Source organism: Coffea arabica, chromosome 6e (assembly GCF_036785885.1).
Source record: "Coffea arabica cultivar ET-39 chromosome 6e, Coffea Arabica ET-39 HiFi, whole genome shotgun sequence".
Taxonomy (NCBI): Eukaryota; Viridiplantae; Streptophyta; class Magnoliopsida; order Gentianales; family Rubiaceae; genus Coffea; species Coffea arabica.
The window spans coordinates 12,443,298-12,458,654 of NC_092321.1; the positions used below are offsets into that span (position 1 = coordinate 12,443,298).

General features: G+C 36.8%; 1 pseudogene; it reads left to right on the top strand.

The window, feature by feature from the left end:
* Positions 1-237: 237 nt before the first annotated feature.
* On the top strand, positions 238-5,607 carry LOC140009734 (uncharacterized; annotated as a pseudogene).
* Positions 5,608-15,357: the final 9,750 nt, after the last annotated feature.

Consider the following 15,357-nt stretch of genomic DNA (forward strand, 5'->3'; position numbering starts at 1 on the left):
ATATCGGATCAAGCAAACTCTGGCACCAGGGTGAAGCTAGTAACCCATTGCACAGCCTAAGTCCCTGCTCCAGTACCATAGTGGACTTAATTCGTGACTTAAGAGTAGGAATTTTATTTTTGCTGGTTTGACACCCAACAAATTTTGGCGCCGTTGCCGGGGACTTGGTGTCAAAATAAATTTATTTTCTTTGTTTATTTTTATTTTTTTTATTTTTATTTTTATTGTTACTGGTTTATGCCTAGATCTTCTCGTACAGGTGAACTGCAATATAATCCTGAGATAGAGAAGACTGCTCGTGCATTGAGAAAAGCAACAAGAGAACGAGCAGAGGCATCCTCCTCATCTACTGGACATAATTCAGTAGTAGATTTTGTGGATTCATTTAGTGAGACGGAAGAGATAAATAGCACCATGGCTAATGAACAAATATTGAGAGAATTGGCTGCACCAGATTTAAATCAACAGCCCCTATGCATTACTTATCCTACATTAGAGGTTGCATTTGAGTTAAAATCTGGACTAATCCATTTACTTCCTTCTTTTCATGGCTTACCAGGTGAAGATCCCCACAAGCATCTCAAAGAATTCCATGTGGTTTGCTCGACAATGAAACCCCAGGGAGTCACAGAGGAGCAAATTAAATTAAGAGCCTTTCCATTTTCCTTAGCCGATAAAGCTAAGGATTGGCTCTATTATCTGCCCTCTGGGTCAATATCCACATGGACAGACATGAAGAAGCATTTTCTAGAAAAATTCTTTCCTGCATCCCGAGCTGCAAGCATTAGGAAAGACATCTGTGGAATTCGACAATTCAATGGAGAGACTCTACATGAATATTGGGAAAGATTCAAGCAACTATGTGCTAGTTGTCCTCATCATCAAATTCCTGACCAACTCCTCATCCAGTATTTTTATGAGGGTCTGTCCCAAACTGACAGAAGAATTATTGATGCTGCCAGTGGGGGCTCCTTAGTGAATAAAACACCCACGGAGGCAAGAAATTTGATATCGAGTATGGCTGCAAATGCTCAACAATTTGGAGACAGGCAGGATAACACGACTCGTAGAGTCAATGAGGTAAGTAATTCTTCAATAGAGCAAAGATTAGATTGTCTAACTTCTTTGGTTGAAAAGTTAGCTATAGGACAAATGCAGCAATTGAAAACATGTGGAATCTGCTATGGTTCGAGTCATCCAACAGATATGTGCCCCACACTCCAAGATGATTCGACTGAGCAGGCTAATGCAGTTGGATTTCCAGGACCACCTCAGAGACGGTATGATCCCTATGCAAACACCTATAATCCAGGATGGAGGGATCATCCTAATTTTAATTATGCAGTAAGGCCACCAGGATTTCCACATCAGTCACAGTATCAACCTAGACCTCAACTTTCACAGCAACAACCTGCTCCTAAATCAGGTATGTCACTTGAGGATATTGTGAAATCTTTGGCTACTAACACTCAACAATTTCAACAGGAGACGAAAACTAGCATTCATAATTTGGAGAATCAAATGAGCCAGTTAGCTTCCACAGTCAATAGATTGGAGTCCCAATTATCTGGAAAGCTACCTTCGCAGACAATTGTCAACCCCAAGCAAAATGCTAGTGCCATCACATTAAGAAGTGGCAAAGAGTTGCCTGAGCCGAGCAAGAAAATTTCTGAACAAGCAATCGAGGAAGAGCTCGAAAAAGAGGGGAATGTGTCTCAACCTAGAGCCTTGGAACAACCAGATTTTGGAGAAAAATCAACACAAGTGGTTACACCTCCGCCTCCATTTCCTAGTCGACTGGCAAAGTCCAAAAAGCAAGAACAAAAACAGGAGATTTTGGACACTTTTCGAAAAGTTGAGGTAAATATCCCTCTTTTAGATGCAATTAAGCAAATTCCTAGATATGCTAAATTTTTGAAGGAGTTATGCACTGGTAAGAAAAAGTTGAAAGGAAACGAGAAAGTGCATATGGGAAAAAATGTTTTGGCAGTTTTGCAGAAAAAATTGCCTCCTAAATGCAAGGACCCAGGTATGTTTACTGTCCCTTGCAAAATAGGTAATATTAAAATTGAAAAAGCTATGTTGGATTTGGGTGCTTCGATAAATGTTATGCCTTGTTCTATTTATAATTTGATGAACATTGGGCCTTTAAAAGAGACGGGCGTAATAATTCAACTGGCTGATCGATCAAATGCCTATCCTGATGGAGTTTTGGAGGATATTTTAGTGCAAATTGATAATTTGATTTTTCCTGCAGATTTTTATGTGCTTGATATGGAGGATGATAATTCTAATTCATCTCCAATACTGTTAGGGAGACCATTTTTGAAAACTGCTAGAACAAAAATTGATGTTTTCACTGGCACATTGACTATGGAATTTGATGGTGATGTTATTAAATTTAATATTTATGATGCCATGAAATATCCTGGTGAATCTCATTCAATTTTTGTTATAGATGTAATTGATTCTTTGGCGCAGCAAAATTTTGAATTTAATAATGACGATGCGTTGAAGGTTGCTATTTCTACTGGTCTCTGTCAGGAAAATTTGCAAAAGATAAAAGGGAAGTTTGTTTTTCCTTTTGAATTGCAGGAAGTTATTTTTGAATTGAATTCTCTTTGTCCAGAATTTTCCAATGTGTCTTACTTGAAATTACCTCTGTCTCATTCACAGCTTTTGCCATCTATTGTGCAAGCCCCGAAGGTGGAATTAAAGCAGTTACCGGATAATTTAAAGTATGCATTCTTGGGAGATGGAGATACACTCCCAGTAATAATTTTCAGTAAATTGACTGCTTTAGAGGAAGAAAAACTAATTCGGGTATTGAAGGACCACAAGGAGGCAATAGGATGGACAGTGGCTGACATAAAAGGATTAAGTCCAGCCACTTGCATGCATCGCATCTTGTTAGAAGATGGTGCTAAGCCTTCGAGAGAGGCTCAACGGAGATTGAACCCACCAATGATGGAGGTAGTGAAGAAAGAAGTTTTAAAACTTCTTGACACAGGTATAATCTATCCCATTTCGGATAGTAAGTTGGTAAGTCCTGTTCAAGTAGTTCCTAAAAAGACAGGAATTACTGTTATTGAAAATCCTAAAGGTGAGTTAGTGCCCACTCGAGTTCAAAATGGGTGGAGAGTTTGTACCGATTTTAGAAAATTAAATGCATTAACTCGTAAAGATCATTTTCCATTGCCTTTTATTGATCAGATGTTGGAAAGGTTGGCAGGAAAATCTCATTATTGCTGTCTTGATGGTTTTTCAGGTTTTCTACAAATTCCAGTGGCGCCTGAAAATCAAGAGAAAACCACATTTACTTGCCCTTTTGGTACATTTGCCTATAGACGAATGCCTTTTGGTCTTTGTAATGCGCCTGCTACATTCCAAAGGTGTATGGTTAGTATATTTTCTGATTATGTGGAGAATATCATAGAAGTGTTTATGGATGATTTTACTGTCTATGGTAATTCTTTTGATGAATGTTTAACTAACCTCACAAAAATTCTTAAAAGGTGCATTGAGACTAATCTTGTTTTAAATTATGAGAAATGCCATTTTATGGTGGACCAAGGCATAATTTTAGGCCATGTGGTATCTGCAAAAGGAATTGAGGTAGATAAGGCTAAGGTAGAAATTATCAAATGTTTACCTTACCCTGCAAGTGTGCGGGAAGTTCACTCTTTTCTTGGCCATGCAGGTTTTTATAGGCGTTTCATCAAAGATTTTTCAAAGATATCCCATCCTCTATGCAAATTACTTCAAAAGGATGTGGTATTTCATTTTGATGATAATTGCAAGAGTGCATTTGACACGCTCAAGGGATCATTGACTTCAGCACCAGTGGTTCGACCACCAAACTGGAGTCTTCCTTTCGAGATAATGTGTGATGCCAGCAATTTTGCTGTTGGTGCAGTACTTGGCCAGAAGGAGGGCAGAGCTTCTTATGTCATTTATTATGCCTCGAGGACCTTGGATGGTGCCCAGTGCAATTATTCGACTAAGGAAAAGGAGCTTTTAGCTATTGTTTTTGCTTTAGAAAAATTCCGTTCTTATTTACTTGGCACTAAAGTCATTATTTATTATGACCATGCAGCTTTGAAATATTTGCTCAACAAGAAAGAGGCCAAACCACGACTTATAAGGTGGATTCTCCTACTCCAAGAATTTAATTTGGAAATTAAAGACAAAAGGGGTGCCGAAAATATGGTTGCTGATCATCTCAGTCGTTTGATCAATAGTGAAGGACCTGTTCCCTTGAAGGATAATTTTCCAGATGAGCATGTTTTTGTAGTTCAAAAGACAACTCCCTGGTATGCTGATTTAGTGAATTATCTGGTTACTAGAACGCTACCTAATGATTTGTCTAGAGCTCAAAAGGAAAAAATTAAAAGTGATATTAAATATTATGTGTGGGATGAACCATACTTGTGGAAATATTGTTCTGATCAAATTATTCGCAGGTGTGTGTCTAAAGAAGAGGTTCCATCAATTTTATCTTTCTGTCACTCATATGCGTGTGGTGGACATTTTGGCCCTAAGCGAACTGCAAGAAAGGTTTTAGAGTGTGGTTTATTTTGGCCAACTTTGTTTAGTGATGCATACTTATTTTGTAAATCATGTGCAAATTGTCAAAAGACAGGTAATTTAAGCCATAGAGATCAAATGCCTCTTACTCCTATACTGGTTTGTGAAATTTTCGATATATGGGGTATAGATTTTATGGGTCCATTTCCTTCCTCTTTTGGTAATATGTATATATTACTTGCAGTTGATTATGTCTCAAAGTGGATAGAGGCTAAGGCAACTAGGACTGACAATGCTAAGGTTGTAGTTGATTTTATTAAATCTCATATTTTTGTCAGGTATGGCACGCCAAGAGCAATTATCAGTGACCGAGGGACACACTTCTGCAATCGAGTAATGGAAGCATTGTTGAAGAAATATGGCGTCACTCACCGGGTTTCTACGTCCTATCATCCGCAGACTAGTGGTCAAGCAGAAATCTCCAATAAAGAAATCAAGTCGATACTTGAAAAGACGGTGAATCCCAATAGAAAGGATTGGAGTTCGCGCTTAGATGATGCACTTTGGGCTTACCGTACAGCTTTTAAGACCCCCATAGGTATGTCTCCTTACCGATTAATTTTTGGCAAACCTTGTCATCTACCTGTGGAATTGGAACATAGGGCATATTGGGCAGTTAAAAATTATAATATGCGGATGGATGAATCTGGAGAACACAGGAAGTTGCAATTGTAAGAGTTGGAGGAAATCCGAAATGATGCATATGAGAGTTCTTGCATTTATAAGGAGAAGACAAAAGCATTTCATGATAAAGCAATTTCAAGGAAAATTTTTTGTATTGGTCAAAAAGTACTTCTTTTTCACTCTAGACTTAAACTTTTTCCTGGTAAATTGCGTTCTCGTTGGATTGGACCTTTTATTGTGACTAATGTGTTTCCTCATGGTGCAGTAGAAATTCAAAGTCTTCACACTGACAAGATTTTTAAGGTTAATGGTCATCGTCTCAAACCTTTTTATGAAGGATTTCAAGTTAATAATGTTGAGGAGGTGACCCTTGCAGTGCCTGAACTCTCTGATTGAAGCATTATTTTGTCTAGCCAAAGACATTAAAGAAAGGCGCTTTTGGGAGGCAACCCAATTGTTCATTTTAATTGTTTGTTCAATTCCGTGTGGTAGTTTAGAGGTGTTCTCCTTGAATTCGACTAATTTTGGGTTTCAGTTTTCGTTTTTGCCGATTTATAGGTGCCCTTCAGTTTTGACGTGCCCGCGTGATGACGTGCAGGAAGCTCACAATCAGAATCGTCCGAAAGCCACCGTGATACGCGACTAGAAAACGCGAGTTTAAGGCGCGTTTTTAATCGCGTTTTCATTCCTGCGAGATTTGTGCATAAAACGCGACTTAGAAAACGCGAGTTGAAGGCGCATTTTCAGTCGCGTTTTCATTCCTGCAAGATTCGTGCAGAAAACGCGACTTACGAAAACGCGAGTTGAAGGCGCGTTTTTAATCGCGTTTTCATTCCTGCAAGATTTGTGAAGGAAACGCGACTTATAAAACGCGAGTGGAAGGCGCGTTTTCAATCGCGTTTTATGTGTCCCAACAAAGGCTTCAGAAACGCGATTTCAGCTCATTTCTTCCTCTCTTCTTAGTTTTCCAGGTTCAGACTTTGGAGGCTCGCATGGTCAACGTCGATGCCAATGTCGTCGTCATGGCACAGGATTTGGCGCAGTTTCTGTTTCTTACAGGCTTTGCACCTCCGTTTCCACCTCGCCCTTCACTATGCCCCGATTTCAGGGAAGTGTGGTTGCTTTCCCTCTCACTTTTGCTTCACTTTTGCTTTTTATTTGTCACATTGAGGACAATGTAGGATTTAGGTGTGGGGGGAGCAGTTATGGTGCTAGTGTCTTTCATTCATTTTCTTTTTCTTCTTTTTAGTGATTAGCTCGTATGTGATGCCAAGTTTGATGTTGGATTGTTGCCTCTATTTCTGCTATTGCCAAGTTTTAATAATAAAAGGGTACCAAGTTAATGTGGTTGAATCCAAAAACATCTCTTTGGTGAATATCAATGATTGTTTTACTCTTATAATTTTTGGTTAACTTTCCTAGGCATAGGGAATGATTATTGGCATTTTCGTGTGAATTGGTCCGGTTATTAACTTTAGTTCTCCATGTTTGAAAATGAGGCTAGCTGATGCAAGTTTTCTTTTGGTTTTTGTGTTATATTGAGTTTTTGTGATTTTTAACTATGAATAAACTTGACTGTACTCCGCTATTAGTTACTACTGAGTAACCGGGGATCTGCACCTAAAAGTGTTGATTCTCGCGTCAAAAGGTAGTAACTTCTATGAGTACGTGGTCACGTGGCGATATAAGCTGAGTAACCGGGCTCCTTCATCTGGCCAATGTTGGAGTTCGCGTCAAAAGGCTCAAATGGCTAGCGACTAAGTCTTTTGTTACTATTGAAAGAAAAAAAAAATCCAAAAAAAAAAAAAGAGAAAAGTAGAAAAAAATGTGAAAAAAAGTGAAGGTTGTGTTAGTGTGTAATAAAAGTCAGCTTGCCGAATTATGGATTTAATGTTGAGATTTTGGTTAATAGTTGGACCATTTGCTGATAACTGTTGTGTGTCATTCCTTTTTCTTAGATTAGTTAACCTGGAATTAGAGGCATTTGTGGTTTAGAAGCTAACCGGAGTGATGTTTCTTGGACTTGACCATTGATGCTTGAATATTATTTTTCTTGGTATCTTGGCAATTTGTTGGATAGAGCAATAGCCACTATCAAATATTGGTGTTTGTTTCTTGTTCTCATGCTTGAGGACAACATGGTTTAGGTGTGGGGGGGAATTGATAGGGTGTTAATTGTTGGTATTTTTATTATTAATTTTCCCTTCTATCCCTGACAAATATTGTGTTAATTGCTGATATTTACTCATATTTGGTATCGGGACTTAATTTCAGGAATGAAGCAGAAAACTACCAAAAAGGAGGGACTTTATGGAGAATATGGAGACTTCTAAGGGCTTCAATCCTTAGGCCTTGGATTGGTGGGGACCACAAAGCTATAAGTCATTTGGGCTCTTAAAAGAAAGGAACGTAGAGAGACTTGGGAGAAGAAGTAATTTTGGAGACTTTGTCCACATGTGTGGGGACCACCGGAGAGAGCTTTAAGTCATCTTACTTTTGGCTTTTTAAGGAGAGGACGTACGGAAGCAAAAGGGGGGGACCTCTAGTTTAGCTTTTTAGTTTAGTTCTAGTTTCCTTTCTCTGGACTGGCCTCTGACACACGCCAGGTGTTCGACAATATTCCCCAACGGGAAAAACATCTTTTATTCCTTGCTTTCTAGTAAAAACGCAATGCCTTTGCAATCCAGTACTTTTGGCTGCAATTCAACTATGAGGAGTGGCTAATTTCTTCATCTAGTCAGAGGTTAAATCGAAGCTTTGGTTCGACAAAACTGTGAGATCGAATTGATTTCCCTACGTTCTTTAATTTGCAAGTATTTATATATTTCCTGTTCACTTATGCATATGATTATTTCTTGCAATTAAATACTTGATCACTGTTTAATTGTGTGAGTAATTAACAGCCATCTAAGAGTGCTCAATCCGTAATTGTTGGGTAATTTTAGTGCATGTGGCAAGTGATATGATTCAATTGTAGTAGAAACTTTTGAGTCGTTGTTGCGGAAATATATGATATAGCCTAAATAAACCGAGCGTGTGTGTTTGTTGGTTATAATTGGTGGCCAGTCTAATGATTAATGCTGTCAATAGGTTAAATCCTAAGAGCGTGTTTAGGACTGCTTAATTGGCTAGGGCAATAACTACAGAGCTTGTTGTGGTTATCGAATCAGGAAGGTTAGGCAGGTTGTCAGAGGTTGTTAACAACCATAACCAGTTTATTTGTAAATGAAAGATTTTATCTCTGCATCTGTGATCAGTGATTCGAACCATAAGTGGAGATTATACTTTTGACTAGAGATTTTCCTTCCGTCAATTTACTTTATATTTTTAATTTGAGCAATTAAATTAGACAGTTCCATATCAACTCCCCCCATTTTTATTTAATGTTACATTCATTCAAAATAAATTCCCAAGTCCCTGTGGATTCGACCCTGCTCACTGCTATATTCGAATTTTGTCTTTCACGTAATTAATATATTTTGGTATATCGGATCAAGCAAACTCTGGCACCAGGGTGAAGCTAGTAACCCATTGCACAGCCTAAGTCCCTGCTCCAGTACCATAGTGGACTTAATTCGTGACTTAAGAGTAGGAATTTTATTTTTGCTGGTTTGACACCCAACATGATCACGAAATTCCCAAAGGTCTGAGCAACTGCAGCAGCGGCAACTCGCTTCTTGTATTGGCTGTAATAGTATTGGCCGTAACAGTAATTGGTTTGTCCTGCCATCGTTACTTCTACGAGGGTCGTCATGATGACCATCTTCCAGTGAAGACTAGTGGTCTTGTTTGAAGTATTATTTCGGATCATTCCATGTTTTTATATTTCTAAATAATTTGAAGTAGGCTCCAATAGTTTTGACAAAACTACTCTTCTAGGATTGTCGAATTGTTTAGAATAAAATTAGTTTGGTGCTAGGTACTATGCTGACTAAGTTTTTTCGGTTTGCACAAGTTTTTTCGGAATAAGTTTATAATGTTGATTAACAATTGTGCACTAGATGTCAATATCTTTCTCCAATTGAAAACTACAAAAAAAATAAAAAAATTTCCCATGCTTTCCATTGCCCAATGTGACGTTAGAGTAGACGTGCTAATCAATAAATTAAAATTTTGTTTTCATTCTTTTGAATGAAAATTATTCTCCATGTACTTGAAATCTAGTCTAAATTTACATGTTCTCTGGAAGACTTTAACTTTAACCAATTTGTATAATTACTAATGATCATTGAAATTTCAAGACTCTTTAGTCTGTTAACTTACATTATTAAAAGTATTTTCTCTTTCAATTTTTTTGTGGGGAAGGGATAGAATGATCTCTTTCTTTTGACAGGCATAAGAACTCAATTTATTAAAATTCAGCAAACCATAAACGCTACTATAAAAATCAGCAATCAGGTCTTAGAAGAGGAAAATCCTCAATTACATCAGGAGGAATTCCCAATCGACAATGCACTAAACAAAAGCAAAGAAAAGATAGCCCCTATTCCCTACCCAATTCCCAGTTTTACTTGGTCCTAGGAATCTTCACCGAAGAGACAATGACATCTTGCACTTCATCAATCATGAGAACTTAGCTTTAATGGATCTAACTCATTACACACCAAATACATAATATATATTGGCTCAAGAAAATTTGTAGTGCAAAGAATAATGACATATTGATTTCATACAATGAGTTTATATATATATATCTATGTCAAATGGGCAAAATATAAATCTCAAAGAAGTTATGACAAAGTTATGAGCATTTTAGACACAGAATTGTGTGGCAAACTCATTGGTTTTATCTGAAGTTTAACATCTTAGATGTGAAAAAAGGTCGTAGTCTGATAAGGTGTTGTCAATCGTACTCAATATATTCTTTATTTAATATCCAATCATTTCTTCTCACTCAAATGTTGACTAACTCTATATAAATTATTTCTTTAATTGGACAGCATGGTTTGTATACGGATATTTAAATTCAGGATTACACTTCATGTTGCAACTATGGAGACATTTTGAGATATAAATTTTTCTCTTTTTTTTCTTTTTTTTCGCCTAAGCATTTTGTGGATTTCTTTTTTTGGGAAGCAAATGAAAGCTCCTTCCCTTAATCTTGTAGTGTTGATATCACACTATAGAAAAGGAAAAACTAAATTAAATTAAAAAAAAAGGAACAAACAACCTATTCTTGTAAATAGTCCTGATTAGGGTTACAAATAAATCGAACCGATTGCGAGCTAACCGCGAGCAGCTCGAGTCCGAATTCGACTCGAGCTCAATTAACATTGAGTTAGAGTTGAGATCGAACTAACCAAGTCGAATTTAAACTCAAGTTCGAGCTCAAAAATATTATGTTTGTTAGCTCGCTGGTCGTCTCGAACTAGATTATGTGTGTATATATATATTTAATTTTAATAGTAAAATTACATATATCCCTAATATTTTTATTTGTTAAGAAAAAAATTATTTTATTCATTTTTTAAAAATAAAATAATTATTTTTTGAATTTTTTAAGTTCGAACTCAACTTGAATTTGAATCGAGCTCGAGCTCAAGTTTGACATTTTGAGTTCATCAAGCTCGAGTTCGAGTTTTGTAAAATTATGTTGAGATTCGACTCGATTAAGTCAAAATTCGATTCGATTTGACTCGTTTGCATCCCTTGTCCTGATTTATCCCCCATTTGAACACCTCTATTTTGTAGAAAACTTTAAAAATTGGGTTTTGATTTTCACTTTGGGGGACAAAATACAATTGATTCTTAAACATTTTAATATTTTTGATGATAATAAGCTTCTTGATATCTACGATTGACTTTGTCTATAATAATTTCATAAGCACGTTCTTGGCATGCATAGTCATTATTTGTAGTCTTTTGGAGTCAACTTTCAGAAGCAGCCAAATGATTCGATATCTGTAAGAACGTTCATAAAAAAGCAATAATGACAACATAAAAGGGGGATAAGAGCATTCATGCACGTATCATTACATGGAAAAAGGCTAGAGAAAATGCCAAGGGGTACGTCAACTTAGAAGAAAACAACAATTTGCTTTCTCTGGCTGCTTTGAAATGAATAATGGGATAATATCAGAAACATCCCTCGAGGTTTCTTCAAATATCACTTAGCTCCCCCCACATTTTAGAAATCTCTCTTACCACCCTTTGAATTGACATTTTCTTAACAATGTCAGCCCCTCTGAGCAAAAGTAACATTAGAATATTGGTTTTGGAGAAGGGAGAGTATTTTAATTCCCCTCATACCCTTAGTTTGGCTGAATCCTGTGACATAAAAAAGTTACAATAGGTGGAAAATGTGAATTGGAGATAAATTTTTTGCCCATTTTGACGTAGATATATATACACTCATTGTATGAAATCAATATGTCATTATTCCTTGCACTACAAATATTCTTGAGCCTATATATATTATGTATTTGGTGTGTAATGAGCTAGATCTGTTAAAGCTAAGTCCTCATAATTGATGAAGTGTAAGATGTCATTCTCTCTTCGGTGAAGATCTCTAGGACCAAGTAAAACTGGGAATTGGCTAGGGAATAGGGGCTATCTTTTCTTTGCTTTTGTTCAGTGTATTGTCGATTGGGAATTCCTCCTAATGTAATTGAGGATTTTCCTCTTCTAAGACCTGATTGCTGATTTTTATAGTAGCGTTTATGATTTGCTGAATTTTAATAAATTGAGTTCTTATGCCTGTCAAAAGAAAGTGGTCATTCTTTCCTTTCCCCCCAAAAAAATTGAAAGCGAAAATACTTTTAATGACGTAAGTCAACAGACTAAAGAATCTTGAAATTTCAATGATCATTAGTGATTATACAAATTAGTTAAAGTTAAAGTCTTCCACAGAACATGTAAATTTAGACTAGATTTCAAGTACATGGAGAATAATTTTCATTCAAAAGAATGAAAACAAAATTTTAATTTATTGATTAGCACGTCTACTCTAACGTCAAATTGGGCAATGGAAAGCATGGCACAATTTCTTTTCTTTTTTTTTTTTCAGTTTTCAATTGGAGAAAGATATTGACATCTAGTGCATAATTGTTAATCAACATTATAAACTTATTCCAAAAAAAACTTGTGCAAATTGAGACAATTGCTGTAAAAAACTTGTCATGATAACAATGCATGAGCATAGTCCCTAGCACCAAACTAATTTTATTCTAAACAATTCGACAATCCTAGAAGACTAGGTTTGTCAAAACTATTGAAGCCAACTTCAAATTATTTAGAAATATAAAAACATGGAATGATCCGAAATAATACTTCAAACAAGACCACTAGTCTTCACAGGAAGATGATCATCATGACGACCCTCGTAGAAGTAACGATGGCAGGACAAACCAATTACTGCTACGGCCAATACTATTACAGCCAATACAAGAAGCGATCTGCTGCTGCAGCTGTTCAGACCTTTGGGAATTTCGTGATCATTATGATGACCATCCAAATTAATCTTCTTGCATTCGGCACAATCGTGCTTTGCAACTCTACCAGGATAAACAACAGCGAATGCCGGATTGAAATATGCATCAACTCCATGAACAATCAACTTGCCATCATTGTAGATTTCCCAGTTCATAATCTTGACATCGTTGATGGAAGATTCATTGTTATGGAGAGTCTTGACCAGAGGAGGGGCGTTCGCGAGGAGGGTAGGAAAGGTGGAGCCAACAGGGGAAGATTGAAGAGTCTTTTTATCAACCTTAAAGGGTATAACGTGGTACTTGAGTAAGGTCGTTGGAATGCCGATGTGGTTTTGTGAAATAAAACCTTCGTCTGTTGGACAGAAAACAGTGATGGCGGTGATGTTCGTGGTCAATTCCGACGGGGCAGAAATTAACAGATGATCCAAATATTCTCCCAGACCAAAAACTGCCATGGCTCCGTAGCCCTTGTTCAAGAGTTTATCCCGAAAGCTGTTTATCAATGTCCCTCACCTTTAGGTCAGGTTGGCAAAGGATAGACTGGGTTGAAAACGTAAGGAGGCAGAGAAGAGCAGCAACAATTGACATCGTTGATTTTCTTGCCATGATCAACTGATAAAAAAAATTAATTAAGAATCAAAGAATCAGAAATAATCACTCGTAACAAATTAAAGGAGAGATCTGGAGATAGTGGATGACAATTTCTTTTGTGAAGTATGAAGTGGTTTTTATAGGTACCAGAGCTTAGTTAAAGGATACTAGTCCTGATTCTACTCTAATTCTGATGGTAAAAGGTTTAACTCTAATTGGATTAATCCCGATTCCGATGGTAAAAGGATCCTTTTTTGGGATATTGCAATTAGGCAAATCCAGGAGATTTGGAGACGTGGAAATATAGGTCCCATCAGTCATTTTTTAGGATTGAAGAATTTGGGATTAATTAGTTATTCGGGATTAATTTTAGAAAGAAAAAAAAATGATAAAACAGAAAGACTAGCATTTAAGTATGTAATTACAACTAATTTTGAACCATGATGTGATGCCCTTTCTTTCTTTTTTTCTTTTTTCTTTTTTTTTTACTTCCAAAATTATAACAAGCCAAGTTCAAAGTATACAAATGAAGCCTTGACACTGATGTGCTGATGTTAACAACGTCAAGAATGGCACTAGAAAAAGTGGCTTATATGGAAACTAATTTATTGTGTGCCACATATATAAACCTTTAAGGAACAAATTTTAATTTCAAAATCTTTATGGAAGGGAAACTAAAAGTTATAATTTTCCAAGGATCTGCTTATGAATGTGTATTTTAAAACAGGTTAAAAATTCCAGGCAGCCACAGCTACCTCTAAGGATATGCCGAGTAAATTCTAAAATTGTTATGAAAAAAAAAAGTTGTTCTACAAGGGGGATAATTTTTGAAGCTAGTTCTAGGAGTGTGATCTTCGCATTTGTGAAATGCGAGTTCAAAAACTTCGCATTTCACAAATGCGAGATCAGTGTTTCACCAAAAAAGAGAAAGGTTTTGGGAAAAAGTTAAAAAACAGCAACAAAGCTCGCATTTGGTAAATGCGAACTTACCAAGCTCGCATTCAATTTAACCTCGGCCTGAACCACTTGATTTGTCAGACCATCCGCTGATGAATCCTTCTCTTCTCAACTTTTCTTCTTTGGCCTTTCTACAAAAAATGACCCAAGAATTCATTTCCAAAGCTGTACAAACACCAATCAACGTAGAGAGACCTAAACAATAGGCATTCAAATCTGTCTCCTAACCGGTAGAAATTGGAGCTCACTCTCTCCATCCAGCTCACTCTCTCTTCTCTTTTGCTGAGCTAGACAACAGAATTGCAGCTTCCAGGACCGGCAGATGAAATCCCTCACATCTTTCTCGTCGGAAGCTCTCCGCCATTGTAGAGCTTCAACCCCTTTTTGGAACCCGTTTCTGCCAAGCTAGCCAGCTGCGCCTCTCCCCCCCCCCCTCCCAATTTGCCACTTTTTCTACCTCAACAGGACTCCCCGACCAATTTTGTGTCGCATTTGCGCTGCACATTTTCTTTTCACTTGGCAAATGGCTTTCAAATTCGTGGCTATGCTCTATTGCTCAGAAATAGCAAAAAAGATATGGCTATGCTCTGTTTCTTTTCACTGACCTCGCATTTGAGAGATGCGAGGTAACTGATAAATACGAGGTCTGGTTTTCTTTTTTTTTTTTTTTTTTTGGATTTTGTTGGTCAAAATTCAAGGAGACTTCGCATTCGGCAAATGCGAGATCAGGGAGCTTGCATTTGCTGAATGCGAAGACCCCTTGAACGGAATCCCATATTCAAAATGCTCCCTTTGTAGAATTTTTTTAAAATTCATCATAATTTTAGAAATTTCTCGAAACCCAAACCGTCTATTTTTTTCAACCAATCCCATTTGCCAAAATTTTTTTTTTGTGTCGCATGTTCTTTGAGAAAATCAACTTTGTTCAATATTTGAGAAGCTCATTTATATATTTCCTAAGACGGGAAACGCATGGTACAAAGTACATCTTGCTAAACAAATACGCAATCAATGTGCCTAATTGTATTTTCATTTATTTCATCTTCAGTACAGAAAAACAAACAAATAAAAAAAAATGACATAATCAATCTTATGTAATAATGAAACATCTTGAAATGTATTTACTTCCAGTTGAATTCGTCCGTGGATGACCGTACAAAATAACCCT